Source organism: Artemia franciscana, chromosome 8 (assembly GCF_032884065.1).
Source record: "Artemia franciscana chromosome 8, ASM3288406v1, whole genome shotgun sequence".
NCBI classification, from domain to species: Eukaryota; Metazoa; Arthropoda; class Branchiopoda; order Anostraca; family Artemiidae; genus Artemia; species Artemia franciscana.
Window position 1 is genome coordinate 31,787,711 of NC_088870.1, and position 20,286 is coordinate 31,807,996.

Consider the following 20,286-nt stretch of genomic DNA (forward strand, 5'->3'; position numbering starts at 1 on the left):
TTCAAGCTCCTATCTATAAAAATGTGGAAGATTGATATTTTTTGCCAGAAGACAGATCACGGATGCGTGTTTATTTGTTTGTATTTTTTCCCAGGGGTGATCGTATCGACCCAGTGGTTCTGGAATTGAGATAGACATAGAAGTGACCAAAAAAATCGGAGGGCATCTTGGCCCCCTCCCGCACTCTTTTTTCTCAAAGTCACCGGATCAAAATTTTGAGATAGCCGTTCTGTTCAGCGTAGTCGAAAACATAATTACTATTTCTTTGGGGATGATTTAATCCCCCAGAGTCCCCACAGTTGCAAGTTATAAACTTTGACCATTGTTTACATAAAGTAATGGTTATTATGAAATGTTCAGACGTTTTCAGGGGGACTTTTTCGCGTTGGGGTAGGGGCGTGTCGGGAGAGGGGATTACGTGGGAGTATCTTTCCGTGGAGGAATTTATCATGAGGTAAGAGACTTTCCATGAAGGGGACGCAGGATTTTCTTGCATTATTAAAAAAAAACAATGAGAAAATAAATAATTTTTTTTCAACTGGAAGTAATGAGCAGCATCGAAACTTAAAACGAACATAAGATATTATGTATATAAAGAGGTTCGTCTCCTCCACAATACCTTGCTCTTTACGCTAAAGCGTTTTTAGTAATTCCAACTATTTATTTTACGGCCTTTGTGATTCAGGGGCTATTCTTAAGGATGTGGGACAAAATTCAAGCTTTAGTGTAAAGAGCGAGGTATTGACGAGGGGGCGAAACCCCTCACATACGTAATAAAAATAAAAAAAATATACAGGTTCGTTACGTAAGTTAATTCGTAAGGTACATATGTTTATTACTAACAAAAACGTTCATAAAAAAAATCTAGTTGCACTTTTGATTAACTAAAAATTGGAGGGCAAGTAGGCCTCCTCCCCCACCCAATTTTTGTATCAAAATCATCAAATCAAAACTATGAGAAAGCCATTTAGCAAACAAAAATATACAAATTTCGTTTTAATTATTCACATGCGGTGAGCCAAAATCAAAACATGCATTAATTCAAAAACGTTCAGAAATCTAATAAAAAAAAGTTTGTTTTAACTGCGAGTAAGGATTAATATTAAAACTTAAAAGGAATAAAAATTATTCTGTATATGAAAGGGGTTATTCCCTCCTCAATGCCTGGCTCTTTACAATAAAGTCTTTTATTGTTTTAAAAAGTAGAGTTGTGAGAAAGAGCGGAACTTTAGCGTAAAGAGCCAGGCTTTGCGGAGGGGACAACCCCTTTCATATATGGAATAATTTAAAGGGATTCACCACCAGGGTTGCCAACTGGACGCATTTTATGTCACAACAACACATACCAAAACGCATATCCTTCTCAAGACCAGAACACAATTTGCGGTTTACTAAAAAAAAAAAAAAAAAAAGACCGTAGGTTGTCAGTTCAATTGACATATACTGGCATTTATTCGTTAAAGTTTTGATAATTTTTCATTTATGGAAGTAAGAAAGGTGAAAACATTTCAAACGTGTTTTGTTTTCAGTAAAGCGCAAATTGTGTTCTGGTCTTGAGAAGGCATAGGGGTTATCAGCCCTACTCATGTTAGTTTTTCCTCGTTTTGAGTTTGACTCGGCTATTTAATGTAATTTCTGTTCGTTTTGAGTTTTATTTATTTGTTGATAGTGATTTGTGGTAGTTTTACGCTTGGAAGATTATTTGACTTTGATTTTTGCTCATTCTTGGCTTAATGGAGCTCTTTACTTTTCTTTGAAATATTTTTTTTTGTGGAAAAAGTTTTAAAGTTAATTTTTGTTCGTTTTTTATTAGCATTGTCTTTTTCATGGAAAAGAAATATTGTTTATCTTTTCAGTTTTCTTTTATAAGAATATATATTGCTATGTGTATGTTGGAGAAACTTTTTCAACAATTTTTAACCCTGACACAAACAGTATTTCATAATTTAATTATGTATTCTATCTATGCTCTTTGACAACCTCAATACACTTACAATCTTTTATTTATTTAACATGTAAGAACAGAAGTAGTAATAGTAGTATCCCCAAAAGTTTTAACTTAATACCTCCAGTCGTTCTCAATATAACGCTGAGTTGTCTTGTTGGCAACCATTTAACACAATGCCTTTTGATTTATTTTAAAACAATTTATTACAGGTGTTTTGGAAATTGATGGATATGGGGGGATTTCTGCCTTCCAATCACTTTTGACTAATAAAAAGTGCACTAGTCCTTTCAATCTTCAATCGAATGAGCCTTTTCGAAGCTTTTACGACGGTAAATGGGCATCTCAAAATTCCTATCAGATGTATTACGGGAAAATACAAGGTTTGGAGGGGGTGGGAGTTATCCACCCTCCGATCACTCTGAATCTTAAGAAAGGCGCTAAAACTTCTGGTTACCAATCCTACGAGCCCACTCCAAAATTTATGCGATAAACCTTTCTAAATATACTTTATATACACCCAGGTTATAACTTGCAACTCTTGCCCTGGGGGCTGTGGGGAATTGTCATCCTCAAAGACATCATGTACAGAGCTTTCGATTACATTGAACAAAACGGATATCCCAAAATTTTATTGGATGCATTTGGGGAAATGATGTGCATCGGAGGGGGGTTAGTTGCCCTCCAATCACCTCCATTTATTGAAACGGAGATTGCCCTTTTCAATTTCCAATCAAATGAGCTGTTTTCAAAGTTTCTTCATCAAAAGATGGCCATCCCAAAATTTCTATCAGATCCATTTCGGGGAAATACGAGGTGTGGGGGTGTATCCACTCGCCGATCACTTCGAATCTTAAAAAGGGCACTAGAACTTCTGATTACCAGTGCAATGAGCCCCCTCCGGAGGTTATACGATCACTCTTCCTACACATACCGTATATGCCCCAGGGCACACGTTACAATTCTTGCCCTGAGGACTCCGGGGAGGTTGTCATCCTCAAAGACATAATTTCCAGACCTTTCAATTACGTTGAACAAAATGGGTATCTAAAAATTTGGATTGCATTGGTTTGGAGAAATGGGAGGGGGAAGGTGGAAGGGGGTTAGTTGCCCTCCAATCACTTTTGACTATGAAAAAGGGTACTATCCCTTTCAATTTCCAATCGAATGAGCTCTTTTCGAAGTTTCTAAGACAAAAAAAGGCCATCTCATAATTCCTATCAGATGCATTTCGGGAAAATATGAGGTGTGAGGTGGGGGTTATCCACCATCTGATCACTCCGAATCTTAAAAAAGACACTAGAACTTCTGCTTTCCAATCCAATGCGCCCATCCCGAGGTGTAGGGGGGTGGGTGGGTTATCCACCCTCTGATCAATCTGAATCTTAAAAACGGCTTAAGAACATCTGATTTCCAATTCAATGAGCCCATTCCAGAGTTTTTACGATTAACTTTTCTATTTATACCTTATATGCCCCCAGGGTATAACTTATAACCCTTGCCATAAGGGCTAGGGGGGGTCATCCTCAAAGACACAATTTCGAAACCTTTCAATTACGTGGAACAAAATGCCTGCCTTAAATTTTGAGTGGATGTATTTGGGGAAATTGTGGGCGTGAGAGGGGGTTTAATGAACTTTAATCCCTTTTAAAGTTTATACGATCACCCTTTATACGTAAACCATATATGCCACCAGAGCAAAACTTACAACCCTTGTCCTGAGGGCTCTAGAGGGTTGTCATTCTTTAAAACATAATTTCCGGATCATTCAACTACGATGAACAGAATGGCTATCTCTAAATTTTGACTGGACGTGTTTGAGGAAATGGTGGACGCGGGAGGGGTGTTACTTGCCCTTCAATCACTTTCAATTACTAAAAAGAGCACTGGTCCTTTCAATTTCCAATTAAATGAGCTCTTTTGAAGTTTTTACGACAATAAATGGCCATCTCAAAATTTCTATCAGATTCATTTTGGGAAAATACGAGGTGGGGGGGGGGGTTATCAACCCTCTGATCACTCTGAATCTTAAAAAGGGTACTAGAACATCTGATGTCCAATTCAAACAGCCCGTTCCAGATTTGAGTTTTTACGATTACCGTTTCTATTTATACCTTATATACCCCCAGGGTATAACTTATAACCCTTGTCTTGAGTGCTTTGGGGGGTTGTCATCCTCAAAGACATAAATTCCGGACCTTTCAATTACGTTGAACAAAATGGCCGCCTCAAAACTTTTATTGAATATGTTTGGGGAAATGGTGGGTGTGGGAGGGGATTTTGTTGCCCTCCAATCATTTTTGACTATTAAAAAGGACATTCGCCCTTCAATTTTCAGTAAAATGAATCTTTTTCGAACTTTATACGACAACAAATGGCCATCTCAAAATTTCTATGAGATGCGTTTCGTGAAAATACGAGGTGCGTGTGGGACGGGGGGTATCGACCCTCCGATCACTCTGAATCTTAAAAAGGGACAAAACTTTCGATTAACAATCCAATGAACCCCCATCAAAGTTTGTACGATCACCCTTTCGATATAAACCTTAAAAGCCCCCAGGGTACAACTTACAACCCTTGCCCTGAGGGCTCTTGGGGGGTTGCCATCTTATAGTACATAATTTCCGGACCTTTTAACTACGTTGAACAAAATGGCTATCTCAAAATTTTGACTGGATGTGTTTGAGGAAACGGTGGGCGTGGGGTTAGCTGCCCTCCAATCACTTTCGACTATTAAAAATGGAACTAGCCATTTCAATTTCCAATCGAATGAGCTCTTTTTGACATTTCTACGATAAATCCTTCGATACGAAGTGCCTAGGCCTAAAAAAAAAATAAATAAATAAATAAAAAAAAAAATTATAATACATTGTGCCCACATCGCTCTTTACTTAAGCACCGCTATTGCGCTTTCTATGATAACTCATATTCTAATTATCATAATAATGCGTGTTAAAGTATTAATTAATGAACCGTTCAAGGTTCGCAGTTAATTCTCATTACATTTGAAGTAAATGCGAATTAAGTTGCAATTTCTACCAGGGACACACTCTAAGTTTTGACAGAACCAAAATATATTTTTGAAATTTAGGGGGTAAATCTGCTGTTTTTTACGCTCTATTTTCACAACAAAATACCAAAAGGTAGTTTTCATGAAAATACCCCCCCCCCCAAAAAAAAGAAAGATATTTTCCAGAATCTAGGGGAAGGGAGCGAAAAAATAAAGGGGACGCATATCCCCCTCCCCCAATTAAAGTTACTGGTTGTTAATAGCAACTGAACCAATTGTTTGTTAATGGACCCTATCTACCACGAGAAAAGCACTTAGCTAAGTTGATGCTTTTGATCCAAACACTTCATTTTAGTCTATCACTGGTAGGGGATAGGCATGAATTTTGCTATACAGATGGATTAAGATCAAAGATAAATCTAAGTTCCAGCAGGAGTTTTGGAGCCTTGGAAGTGGGGTGGCTCATCCCCTAGTCCTGTCTTAAACAACAGTGTTCTTGAGCTCAACATCCTTAGTACAAGGCTAGATTAAGTCGGATGACAGGTTTTTATGTAGCGTAGCTACATAAAACACATAAAGCGTAGCTACATCATTTCATGATGAAACATCGTTCAGAGGAAGAACAAAAAGACTAAGTTCCGTCTCCACACTACGACTAAACCCAAAAAGTATCTTATCTGTCATCCGTGATTCATGATTTATCGTATCAATAAATAGACTAAATTGTCAGCAAATATTTTTGCAAATCTAATCAACTAAATTTACTTACTCAATACAATAATGGAAAAAACACACCGGGCATTAGCTAATCCACAAGCCAACATTTTTCCGGATTTTATCGAACAATTCTCACGGTCATTTGAGACACCACAACAGCACAACAATAAATTAAAAAAAAAAACACTCAATAATCAAAAATAGGCGACTGTTAGAGTGTCTCCTGCCTTTAAATGCCTAATGTTTTGTTATTACGTTTGCAGGAGAGACTTAGTGGAAAAAAAATCATGCGCGTTTTTTATTTGATTTTTTTTGTTCAGAAAACTAGATGGCAATAGCTTCGCCTTCAGTCGAAATTGTAAAATAAAATGACGTTAAGGATAGGCTTAATGAACGTGTTTCAGAAAAAAAGCAGTGTCTATATTGAACTTAACAATTATGATTTGTCTAGATATGGTCTGGTTTACATTTGCCAGGATGTGTACCAACCTTTGGACCAAGTTATTAACACACAGTACTTCAGCAAGGGTCTACTAACCCTTGTCCCACTCCTGATACCTTTCAGTTGAAAGTCAAATTACATTAAGATCTGAGAAATAATTTAAGAATCGTGAAGATTTTAAGTTTCTAAGAAGGCACAACACGGTGAGCCCGACACACTCGCCCCCCCCCCTAGCACGGTCCTACTTGCCATGGTATAGAAATTAGTATTCATTGCAGCTTGATTGAAAAATGCAGTAAGAAAAATGATTTTAGCAGGAGTTTTTTGCCCCTTCACAGGAAAAGGACCAACATGAAAAATATAGTTTCTAGTTGAGCATAATAGACCTACGTCCTTTTTGGGTGGAACTAAAATAAGGGAAAGGAAAGATAAATATTTTGAGGTAATCGGCTCTGAAAAAGTTTAAAAAATGGTCTCAGCAAAAAAACTTATACATTTTTTTTATGTCTGTGGGTGTCCACAGGCATAGCTTATAGGGGTACGATCGCAGATCTTTTCCGGAGACCGAGGGACGAAATTTTGGCAAATACATATATTAAACTATTCTCTGTTGATATTTTGCAAGAAAGGGTTCTTTTGTACCAGTCTTTACGCCTAAACTTTTTTGACTATGGTCAAGGGTTTCTCCAGGGGGTTAAGGGTACAAATTCTTTTGTACCCCCATTCCCGAAAAAAAAAATCGTGGATACGTCCCAGACTATGCTACGGTTGCACATGTATGTGTTAAGACAAATTAATCTAAAATAGGAAAATCCCGAAATTACTCGGATGCCTCTGAAAAGGCTCTTTTACCTTCGTTACAACAAAGCCCAACATAGGCCCTGGGAATCCTGCAAAAAAGAAAAAAAAAACGCCTTCATTTAATTATGATTGAGAAATCCATCATCTCCGAAGAAAACAGAAGAGCACGAAAGAAAGTGACGCAGCGCAAAAAAAACTAGGCCTAGCCCGAGGACTTGGCAAAAAAAAACTACTTTATTCTATGTGGCCATCAATCACTGTCAGCCAAATAGGCCGAAAGCTGATCTTATGCTGCGTCAATTGAGTAACATATGTCTAGACTAGGAAATTATGTTTTTTTAAGACTTGGCATTACTAAAACATTTAAAAAAAATTGCCAGGGTCATGTCCAAAAACCAAGGGCAGATTTTCGATTTTTTTTACTTTTACATTGAAATATATACAAGCCTTTTTTGTATCATTCTTGATAATGATCATAAGCGAAAAATAAAAGCCTTAAAAGTTACGCGAGTCAAACTCCGAAGATCCGGGCTCTTTTGAAAGATATAGGCTACAGGGATAAAAAAAAGTAATACAAATTTTCGTCCCTGAATGGGATGGGAAGCATCCATAAGACAGGATTCAAAGGAAATTAGAATCGCATGGGAGGGAGTAAAGAGTAAAGTCTGGAATAAGTAAGTGAAGGAGGAGGGGGGGGGCAGTTCTGTTGACCTCAGCTGGGTGGGTTCTGCAGTGTTTTGTAAGGTGTAGAAGCAGTAGTATTTCAGCTTATATTCGGCTAATTTTTTTGACTATTTCGGTTTGTTTCAGGCTTCAATATTGCTCTTTGCTATTCTTTAAAGCAGCTTTTTAAAAAAAAAATAATTTAAAATCTGTTCGTCTTATATCAATATTCTTTTATTGTGGGTAGGAGTATTTGTAATATTTCTCTCTTTTTATTTTTCTGTCCAAGATTTGAAAATATGTGACAATTCAAATTTTTCCTGAAAGTAGAACATGCAATTGGAATTTCCAATCACTCACAGTTCTTGTGCAATAGTTTATTAAGTTAGCCTATTGCGATATCTGAGTGTTTAAATTCTATCTTTTTAAAATAAATGTTCACTCTAATGGGTTTATAAAAGACGTTAATGAATAAAAATTATCTAAAATATTTAACGAACAAGTTAGGGTGCTTGTTCTGACTTGTGATTTAGTTCGGAACTACAGACTAAGCAACTACTTTGGTGAAAATTTATCACAAAATATTAATTATCTACTTCATTCGTTTTGATTTTTCACGGATATCAAGATACCATACCATTTCCGATGTTACAAGGTTATTTCAAAAGAAGGTCTGGGACAAAAGGCAAGAACGCATACACGATTTTTTTTTTTGGGGGGGGGGGGTAAAAAAACTTTAAAAAATGCATCAAATTTGTGTATATTCACTTTTTACGTTTTACGAGTTGGACAAATGTTTTGGGAGGGGGTTCAAACCCCCTATCTCCCTGGATACGGCCTTGACAAAAGGCCATGATGAACTCTCTGTATGCGATTATACAGATGGGAGGCTTTGAATCAATACTCCTGAATCCCAGATTTACGTAAATTTTTTACGTATCATATGCACTGAAAAAAGGCGCACCATTTAACCTTCAAAAAGTTAGAAACGCGCCTAAAATTTTTGTTTTTTCAGCTTTATTTCAAAATACTGAATTAGTGCAGTTATAAATTTATGCAATATGGAGGATAAAATTTGCCTTTGCTTATTACTAGAGGGCCAAATTTCTAGCTACTTTTTTTTTTAGAAAGGTAATAATCATATAGTAAAGTGTGGTAAGGAATAGCCAGGAAAAGGCTTCCTGTGGGAAGCGTACGCCCTTTAGCACGGAAAAGCAAGTTTTATGTTTTGTGAATTTGTTTTTATTAATACATGATGAAGTGGAAGTGCGTATTATCAAATAAAGTGTAGGTGATGTGCAAAGTTAAATTTAGTTTTGGTTTGAGGTTTCTTAGCGTTGTTGTCACTGAGAGGAAAGGAGGTGGAATTTTTTGTGATTGAAAAAAAGTAAAGCATTGTAATGCATTGGGTAACACCTGCACAAAGACAGAATCTAGCGAGAATTTCTAACCCAAAGAAAAACTGTTTGAACATATCAGATGCCCCCAAAAGTATTCATTATTGATAATGGTGATGTGTCATCCTGTTCCCTATTGTGTAAATTCTTAGTTACGAATAAAAAAAGTTTGTTTTTGTCATGTGAATGGCAAGGCACACATAATCTCATCAGAGCTCCCTATAGGACTTACATATATCCCTATAGGTAACAAAGGAAAACACAATAATACGATAAATTGAAAACAAAACAGCAGAAAAGAAAGTGGAAAAAAAAACAATAGCCATAAAATATCTAATATCTAACTTATGAAACTAATAAACAAAATATGTCAGAAACGAAGGAAAAGTGAGAGGGGAGGATAAATAGATAATTGCATCATTTTCATATGTAATTTGTGTCTATATTTGACAATTTCTGCTCAAAATCGATTTGAAAGAATTACCCATTATGATATTTTCTGTTATACCTATGCCACTATTTCAAATGTCTTTTTAGTCGTTTACGGATGTTAAGTTGAAATAAAAGAATGATGCAGTGCAAAATGCATGGGAAATATATAATTTGGGCAATATATTTTCACATTAGGGAGGAGTTATAGTAAAGTAAGGTGCTTTTAGGAATATAATAAGTTAGGATTTTTAGGATTACTTAATCCACGAGTAAATAGCGGTATAGATATAACGGAACAGATCCCTAAATTATAATCTGTTTGTGTTGATACCAGAGCAAGGACAAGGTTTGGGATGAACGAGAGTATTAGTTTAATCTTAATATGAACACATTATCTTACTAGATTTTTATCAAACGCGCTTCGTGGTAACTAACTGGATGTAAGAAACGGCTCGATCAGATGGTGTCACGCCAGAACGTGACACCAATTCATGAAAATGTGTGGGGTAAGAATGTAGTTTTCAAAATCTAAGGGAGGCACTTTTTATTGTTTTTTTTTTATTTCCACTAAAAATATCAAAAAGGGTAATGTCAATAAAAATACCCAAAAAGCTATTGTTTGAAGACTAGGGAGAAGCAAAAAAATCTAGGATCAAATGCTCTCGCCAGCCCCATCATAACTAAAACTAAAAAAAGCAGTTTTTTTTAATACTGATGGTAATTTCAAATGTATAAAATTTAATGATTCTGAAGCTACGCACCGAAAGCTACGAGCTGGTGCTTTTATATGTTAAACAAAAAATCAAATTTTCGATCGATAAACTGAACACTTGTGATCACCAATTGGCTACATTCGTTGAACCAATTAACTTCAAATGCTTTCATTAAAGCACTATAAAACTTAAGCACGAAGAATGTGGGCTAAGAATGGGGTACCCCACTAGTGCATCAAAAACTTATGTTTGTTTTAATCACATAAAGATTTAGACTTTTCTTTTCTAAAGGATCTTCAGTGTACAGCTTTAAAGGCATTATTCACTATTTTAATGCAAACAATATTTGTTGGATTAGATACATTTCTCTTGAACAGTAACAGTTTAGACATCACAGCCTAGAAAATACTTTTTGGGGTTCAGATCCCTAACAAAAGCAACAAATGAGGGTATACTTTTCAAGGAGGGGGGCATTTTCAGTGCACTGTTAAGCAAAAGCTAAACTTTACCATAAAGAGCAAAAATTACATGGGGGCGATAAACCCTAAGATATTTGTATTAACCCGGAATATGATATTGAAAACGGGCAGAAACCAAATAAATAAAAGGTTTTGAAAGGTTAACGTGGAGCGACGTAACTTTCTTTTAAATTTTTTTCATAATTCAATGTAAAGAAAACATGAATATCATATGAAATTGCCAGTTTCAGTGAGACGCGATGCAATGATCAGAGATACCACCCTGAATTCTAGAATGTAGTAAATCTTTTCATAATTTTACAGGAAAGCTAATTAATTAAACTAATTAGCCTGGCCAGAGCCAACTGAGGCTCAGTCTTTTTAAGGAACTTTTCGTGTGTAATAAATTGTGTAATAATAAAGTTAATTAAAAATTTTTTGCGAGGGTTGAGTTAAACGGGGTTGAGGTAAACAGGGATTAAGTTGAAAGAAGGCTCAGTTAAATAGGTTCAGTTACACCCACATTCCTACAGCTATATTTTTTTTATTTAAATTGTTAATGGAAAAAATCAAAAAAAGAAATTTTTCAAAGAAAGTAATGAGCTACATTAAGCCAAAGACGAGTAGAAATAAAGCCATTCAACCGTAAATCACTCTTTATTAATAAATGAAACCCAAAACGAACAGAAATTGCGATATAAAACCAAGTCAAAATCCAAACGAACAGGATTTACCACAAACAGGAATAGGGCTAGCACCGTCTATGCCTTCTGAAAACCTGAATGTCGTTTGTGCTTTACTGCAAACAATTTTATCTCGAGTTACGTATTTTTATCACTCATAATATAAAAGAAAACCACGAATTTAACCAAGATTACCGAAAAGATCATATGAATGGGAATCGACACTTTAATATATATGTTGACATTTATTCCCGAAAATCTCAATAGTTTTGGATTTATTAAACGGTATAGAAGAGAAAATGTTTAAAATGTATTTCGTTTTCAGCAAAGCACAAACTACTTATATAGTACACGAACTGATATAAAGGTTTCGTCTGAGATAAAGGTATAGGTTGTGGAGCCTATGTGTCTTTGTATTTGTGTTTTCTTTCTTGTTTTTTTTCTTTTTTGTGTAATTTACTCCGCTTGTTTTGACTAAAAGTGAGTTAAAAATAAATTATTATTAAACTTTATTTACGACAGACCTTCAGGCAGGAATTATATTCCAAAATACATCATCCCTTTAACGACGAACAGTATAAATTTGGTTTTAAAATGTTCTTAGAAAACAGACCTTTAGTAAAAACTGTCTTAATTTGTCGGTGTTTGTGTTTACCAGTAATATAAATATAGTAATTTATTAACGTTATAAAAGAGAATAAACTCTATCCACGATACACCTTCAGTCAGGAATCATATTCTAAAATACACACCCATATCACGAGGAACAGTATAAACTTGGTTTTAAAATGTTCTTAGAAAACACACCTTCGGTATAAACTGTCTTAGTTTATTTTTACTAGTACTGTCCTTTCGATTTAATCAATAAACATTTATTTGAATATCCATCATTTAAAGGGCCTCTGAATCTCATAGTCCTAACAAATATTTGCACTCGGAAACATTCAAAACTGGTACCTCTTATGGCATTTAGCGCGCCCACTACTTCCCCCCAATTTTATTAATATCAATTCAGAGAAATCTCCAGTCTCTTGTCTGTGTCAGATAAATGGGGAAATAGGGACTGGTTCTCAGCTGTACCTTTCACTAATTTGAGGGAATTCTCTCAAACAAATCGAATTAAAACTCGGGTGTTTTTTCGAAAGAGAGGCAAAACAACTTGTTAAAAAGTGTTGATCCGGTATGCGAAAAAGGACCTAAAAATTATACAAGTTTTACTTCTGAAAGTCAGACGGAGTATGCAAGGAATAAGGCTTGCCTGGAAATTTCAGGATTTCTGAGTCTTCTAAATGATCTCTCTTTTAAAGAGCTTGTTTCTCATATTTGTTCACTATTGTAGAAGAAAAGAAAATTCCTCTTTAATATCTTTCAGACCACAGTGCTTTCGATTTTCTTAGAAGAGGACACCAAAACAGGTTTATAATGTTTCAATCATGGTACTGGTTAAACTGAAAATATAATTGAAAAAGCTAGAGAGAGAAAGAAAGAGAGATGGGGGAAAGGAAAAGAAAGGGGAAAGAGAGAGTTTTATCTCCTTCTATTTAAATCGAGGCCTCTTTGAGACAAAGCAGAAATCAATTGGGGGCACAACAAAGGTCTGACATGCTGTTTCTAGTGTAGTCCATTTTTCCTTGATCTTTTGGTCGTTTTCAAGTGAAGTATCATTTTCTAGAAACAGGTATAAACTCAGATGTATATTTTGAAACCACAGGGGAAAAATAATGAGACGGTCTATTCCATTATCGACCCTGGAGTCATGACTCCCAAAGGGTTCACAATCCCATGACAATGAGTTCAGTAAAAACCGAGCTAAAAAAAAAGAAAACAGAAAAACAATCATATAATACACGAACCATGAGAAAGAGATATACTGAAGGGGTTTATATTTTAGAAGTCCCTCAAAAGAGGTTTCTGAAGATCTAAATTTAAATTAAGGATTTTCCAAAGATAAAACATTTGGGAAACACCGCTCTAAACGGTTGAGCTTCTATTAAAGCTCACTAAGAATTTACTACAATGATTATTTAAACACAGTTTTTCAAGGCAATTTTGTATGAAATAAGTAAATATAATCTAATCTTATTTAAACAGAATATTGCTAAAATAAGCCTTTAAAAGAAAAGAAACAACAAATGTCGAGACTGTTTATTTGTCATGATTCAATAGTTAGCTTATCTCTTACCTTTTTTATGACGGTGTCTGGAGATAGTTCTAAAATATACTATCCCACTCCCCGTAAGAGCTTCAAGTTTAATTCTTTTTTATTTAATTTTTGTATATTTCTGGCCGCTATTTGTTTTACCAATTTTTACATGATTTGTCTCTAAAAGTAATCTGTGAATCCCCTTCAAAAAGCAAGAAAACATTTGATATTAATCCCAATCGGAGTATTTTTGGTCCTGAAAATACCTTCTTTTAGAGGATTGAATAAAAAAAAACTTTTTTTTAGCTGAAACTAAGGAGCAACATTAAAGCTTAAAATGGGCCGAAATTATTCCGTATATGAATTGGGCCACAACCTCCTCAATTCTTCGCTCTTTATGCTAAAGTTTTTTAGTGTTTTAAAAAGTCTCTTATTCTAATTCAACGACCCTTGCGTTCCAGTAGTTTTTCGTAAAAAACTTTGACGATAAGTCAAACCTTAGCGTAAAGAACAATAAGTCGAGGAGGGGGTAATATCCCTCATATGCGGAACATTTCTCTTAAGTCTTATGTTTCAGCTGAAAAAAAACTTGTTTGCTTGAATTTATTTTGTGATTATTTTTCAAATTATGCCCAAACCTAACCAAGGTATGACGTGGGATAGGCTACCAGTCCCATAAAACCTCAATTTCTTCCTATTAAATTGTATATATCAATATTTGTCAATTGAATGATAGTGTCCTCCTTTTTCAGTTTTTCTGCTGAAGAATTGAAATGTTGAATTATTATCAACATTTTTAACGAAATTAAAAAATTTTGTCAAAATTTTGAGGATAATTAGGTATTAAAATTCAATATTTAAAGCCTCGCCCACCCCTCCCCCGTTTAAATAATGACCCACCGTCAATCCTCCATAATAGCTGATGAGCGCTTATACATCCCTCTTCATAATTCAAAAGACGAAGCAAATTATTTTAGTCAAACCAAGCTTTAAAATAGATATCAAAAACATTCTTCTGCAATAAGAAGGGAGACACCCCCCCCCACAGCACAATTATTCAGGCTCATTCTTTATGATGAGAGATTAATTCCTACCCCTCCCCAAACCCCTTTCTGTGTTTACTTGAAGGCTCAAGGAGAGCAGAACAATTGGGCATTGAAATGCGTTGTTTTAGGCATCTGCCCCCGTCATCTCATTCACGATGACCCATCACCCCTCCTTCATTATAGCTGGTGTAACAACTATACATCACTAAATTTAATCTCGGAAAAAATAAAGTGAATCAACTTAGTTAAGTCAAGGATTAACATAAATGTCCATATAACCATTTAATCGACAACTTGACTATTAAGGAACGAATACTGGCATTACTTCCTTTGCAACTGGGAAGCTAAAATTATAGTTTTTGGATACTTTTGAATTGATTGGCTTTATCAGAATTTTCAATCAATCGTAACTTCGTCCCCGTTGGGGCATGGTCGTAAACTGGCGCCACAAAATAACAGAAAACACTTCTTTCCACATATTATTTAATCTGCCATGACGGCTTTAAAATTATCCGAGGGCGAGATTACAAACATTATTCAACCAATGTTCGCAGAAAAAAGGTTCAAAAAGCAAATTTAAAAAAAAATTCGAGAAGTTCATAAAAACAATTCATTCTCCCAAATCACAATAAATTGCAATGTGTCATAATTTTTTAATAAGAAGCTTCTAACTACAGACTGAAAATCTGCAAAAAAAAAAATAATTTCTAGTTAATCACATGAAATATCTAACAATTATATCGGATAGTGGAGCCAAAATAGAGATCCCTTTTGCACGCACGAAAACCTCACGAAGGCTGTTAAGGCCAAAGCTTCCGATACGTAACCTGACTTAATCAATACGATGGCTGGATATATACAACCAATCTTTTTCCTATAAGGAAAAAACAAAGGAAAACGAAGCCGAGGATTCCAGGAAAGATTTAGGAGGATATAAAATAACGGAGTTATTCTAGCGGGTGGTTGATGCAGGTCAATGATAAGATATATTAAAGAAAATTCTTTGTTCTTGATACTAGCAATGCGAAAATTAGGAAAGGTGAAAAGATTATATCAAACGAAAAATAGACTCTATTTTTGTATACGTTACAAGTTAAATTTGGCCTGAAAAATACATATTACATATTTCTGGATGCTTAATGTTTATTAAATAAAATAAAAAGTTTTTTTTTAATGGAAAGTAAGGAGCGACATTAAAACTTAAAACGAACAGAAATTACTTCGTATGTGAAAGGGCTGCTTCCTCATCAACGCCCGGTCTTTACGCTAAAAAATACAAATTTCAACATTTTTGTAGCTAGAAACTTGCACAATGGGGTTCTCTGATACGCTGAACCTGATGGTGTGATTTTCATTAAGATTCTATGACTTTTAGGGGTTATTTCCCCCCCTATTTTCTAAAATAAGGCAAATTTTCTCAGACTCGTAACTTTTGATGGGTAAGACTAAACTTGATGAGACTTACATATTTAAGATCAGCATTAAAATGCTATTCTTTTGATGTAGCTATTCCTATTAAAATTCCATTTTTTAGAGTTTTGGTCACCATTGAGCCGGGGCGCTCCTTACTACAGTTCGTTACCACGAACTGTTTGATAAGGAAAAAAAAAAAGAAAAGCATTACATCTAGTATTTGCAGCTATAATTTTATGGCATTCCAGTATGACGATTTTTGAGAGTTTTTCTCTGCCAGGAAAACAAGCAATTCCTGCAATACATCGGCAAAAATGACTGCACAAAATTACGTTTTCGGGGCTCTGCAAAAGCTATATTACAAGCTTTGCATAATTATAAGCAAAAATAAAACTTCCTACACAAATAAACTTGAAGGCCAAAACACCCAAATTTCGCAAAAGGTTCAATTTTAAAACAATATGATATAGTAAATTAGATATGAATCTAAAATCTTCAAAAATATTATTTTTTAAAATATAAAGGGACCTTGTATGATAAATCAGATATGAATATAAAATCTTCAAAAAAGGGACCTTGTATGATAAACGCCCTACCGTTCAAGTTGTTCATTCATTGACGCATTATAGAACCATTTTTTTTCGTTAGTTCCTTTCAGCTTAGCGTGAGACAAGTCAAAGAGAACTGACAGAATACTACTACTACTACTACTAATAACTCACTGCAGCACCAAGCCGCCTGAGGCCAACACAGCTACGCACGCTCCTCCTCCAACCTAATCTATTTAAAGCCTCCCTCTTTACACCCTCCCAGGAAGTTCCCATTTCCTTTAAATCCTTATTTATGACATCCTCCCAACCCAGACAAGGACGACCTGCTTTCCGTGTAGCCCCAGACGGTTGGCCAAAAAGGACAATCTTCGGTAATCTGTCATCCTTCATCCGTAGAACGTGGCCCAGCCATCTCAACCTTTCTTTCATTATAGCCTCAGAAAGCGGGATTGAACCACACTTTTCGTACAACCTACTGTTTGAAATACGGTCAGTCAGCCGGGTACCCAGAACAATCCGTAGGCAATTTCTCTGGAAAACATCTAGTAAATTTTCATCTGCTTTTCGGAGTGTCCATGCTTCAGAGCCATATTTGACCACTGTCATCACTGTAGCTTCCAATATTCTAATCTTGGTTTGTAGGCTTATCTTTCTATTCTTCCAAACTTTTTTTAACTGTGAAAAAACACCCTGAGCTTTAGCTATTCTACTTTTAACATCTTCACTGCTCCCACCATCTTTACTAATAATACTACCAAGGTAACTGAAGCTCCCAACCTGATCAATCTTTTCGTTACCTAAGGTCACCTGTTCATCTTCACTTATTCCTAACCTTAGTGACTTAGTCTTCTTAACATTAATTTTCAAGCCTATTTTAGCACCCTGAACTCGTAAAACCTCTAAACTCGTAAAACTGACAGAATAGATGGGAAATAAATAATTCGGGCTATATATTTGCACATTAGGAGGGTGGGAGTAAAGTATTAGGACAGTGTGAAGTTAGAAAACAATTCTTACTACATAATATGCAGAAAAATTGTACCTAAAACATTAGGCATGCAGACCCGCTATATTTTACTACCTCTCCCCCTAATGTGCAAACATATAGCCCAAACTTGTCTCTAAAGTATTTTATTTTTATCTTACTTTGGCATATTTCATTAGGATTGAGCGTCAGAGAAACATATCAGAAGAACATTAGGCAGGGCGTATATCATACAAGTACCATATAAAGTAAGTATTAAAGAATCAAAATGAGAAATATGTTCATTTTAAGAATACCAGAAAAATTTTACTTTCTGGTAAGAAAACGATTGCTAAGGGTAGTTGTTGAGTATAAATCAACAAATGAATATCTATCGTAATGGTTCCAGAACTTAAATGACCAGATAATATCCGTAAGACATGTTACCACTTATAAAATGTTAATATGTGACATATGTAAAACTAATATTTTTGAAGCTGGTTCTAACAGAGAGTATGGGGAGTTTACATGTGCATTATGTTTAATAGTATATCTTTAGTATTTCCAATGATAAGAGTTAACTTAGTATCCTTAAGGATGGTTACAGGTTACGTCTCATAGGATGTAGAATTCGCTCAATCTTCATTAAAAAAAAAATATACGTGATTCAGAAAAACAAAGTACATATTCGGAATCACCAGATTCTACCGTCATCAATGGAAACCGGCGAGTTTCGAGCAAATTTCTGTAAAACCTAACTTCTCCATTTTCGTGAATATTTTGTAAGATAGTTCTAATATGTCCATTTTCTCCACAAAACAAGCCATTTCATTTTTTCGAACCCGTAAAATTTGCCTATCTACATAGTCTATAGTAAGCCAGTACAAAGACATTCTTATTAGAAGAGCCTTAGTATGAAAAATTCCAAATGTTAGCCAAAAAAAATGCGCTTCTTTCCAGAAAAACCCAAAATCTTACTTTAAATAATTAGTAAGTTTCCATAACTCCAGTCAATTACTAATACGAAAACTACCAAACGGCATTTTACAGGGGATACCTGACGTGAATATTTCTCTATTGCGCAATCAGTGTTAGTTGCTTTCCGATGCTTTCAAGAAAGTTCACAATCTTTTCATTTCTGGCGTCAAGCTCTTTGGCGAGTTATCTATACATAGCATCATTTGGGCATGAGACAAAATATACGACTCAAGGAAAAGGCAAAAGAAAGAAAATCATCCTCTTAGTTTCTGAAATAGTTTACAACTTACGGCAGTGGTTCCCAAATGTCCCTTCCCCCGGAAGTCATTACGCAATTTCCAGTGCAAGGCAGAATTAACTAGGAATATCACCTTTTCTGGGCTCAGGTAATCTAAGACTCAAGGGAGGGGGTAGGGAAAAACGGATGATTACTTTCATCTGAATTTCTTTAATAGTTTTAAACTTAGAACATTGGTTTTCTCAATGCTACCGAGGCCCCAAAAGCTAATGAACATTGTTCCAGGCGAGTGATGGTGAGAGAAAGAAGGAGGTGTATTTTGTCTCTCCCCCTCTGTTATTCATGCAATGCCTCGTACATGAGTCTCCAACTTCTTTGTATAGGCCCAAAATTTAAACAATCGAAGAAGGTACGCACGAGGAACTCATTCCTGATGGACCTATATTTACAGTGTGGGGGTCGAAATTCAGAAAAATAAAACAACAAGTGAGTTATAGATAGAATTTCAGAAATTTGGAAATTTGTAAAACCCTAACGCTCTGGGTGCCCTATATCCCTACATGCATACCTGAGATGCGAGCTCGATTGAGCAGATAATGGGTTTCTAAGACGTGTTTCGTTGTTGAAGGAGAAGGTCCAGCAGCACTAATGCAAGAAGGTGCCACGTTCCACAGTAAAGACTTTAATGGAGAGAAAACAAGTAAAAAAAATAGGAGCTCTTTTCATTATCGACAGCTAGTTTTTCATACAAGGAAAGCTTTCGTAGGCATTCAAGATATAAGATAATAATAAAAAATTATTTTATATTAAGAGCAATGACTTCCAGCTATTTCTGCTGGTAGGGAAAATGATATAACACATATTTTTGGAACAAAAAAAAACATTCTAGCGTCTTTAGAACCCAATACAATCTATGAAAACGAATTATGCTACCCGATAAGGCGCTTTGAGTTTGGAGCATAGACTGTAAATCTCATTTTGACAAAATATGTCACATTTGCAATCATTTGAATTTGAGTGTGAACTTATTTATTAACTGGACAATCAGAACTTTGTTTAGGCTAACATATGGAAAAACGGCAAATCATCTGGTTATTCAAACTACATTAACTACCGCTTCATCATATGAAGGCAAACTAAAAAAAGTTGATTATTTGTATTGCTCTTTAGGATTGCAGTATTAAAATGCTAATATGTCTTACATTATGAATTGTAAGACATAAGACTTATTAAAAACAAATGTGTGTCTTGTCTTCAAAACAGTTCATCATTAAATGATTATGGCCAAGATGAAACATAAAACGGATCTCGATACGCTTTATAAGTTCTGTGTCTCATTAAATTACACAAAATGATCTGGGAATTGAATCTTAAAACAGCTGTGACTAATCTATCTTCTTTTACTTTGTTCCCTGGTGGTTCAATTTAAGCTAGTACAGACTGAGGAAATTCACGTAATTGTTGTTCCTAGCCATTCATTTGTGCAAGAGCTGAAAAAAGAACTTCTCCCCCTCCCCCCTCGTCCTATCAGGACTGTCCATGAGCCTTCTAGATTTTTTGACGAGTTCAAAAACTCGAAAATCCTTGTATTCCTGCCAATGTATATAAAGAAAAGTCGCATAAGCATCCTTCCTGATGATACCCAAGCATAGGGAGAGGGGCAGAGATCCTTATTAAAACAGTTAAAATTGA

At 35.3% G+C, this 20,286-nt stretch overlaps 1 protein-coding gene across 10 annotated transcripts in view; it reads right to left on the reverse strand.

Annotated features, from left to right (window-relative positions):
* The window catches only part of LOC136030302 (zinc finger protein rotund-like), a 257,373-nt gene that overhangs the window by 129,078 nt on the left and 108,009 nt on the right, over positions 1–20,286 (reverse strand). The window contains exon 1 of one of the 10 annotated variants that reach the window (XM_065709186.1): positions 5,725–5,985. The exons of the other annotated variants lie outside the window; for them this stretch is intronic. The gene's annotated coding sequence lies outside the window, so the exon portion shown is untranslated. Of the gene's footprint in view, positions 1–5,724; positions 5,986–20,286 lie in introns of those variants that run through there. 10 annotated transcript variants of the gene reach the window in all.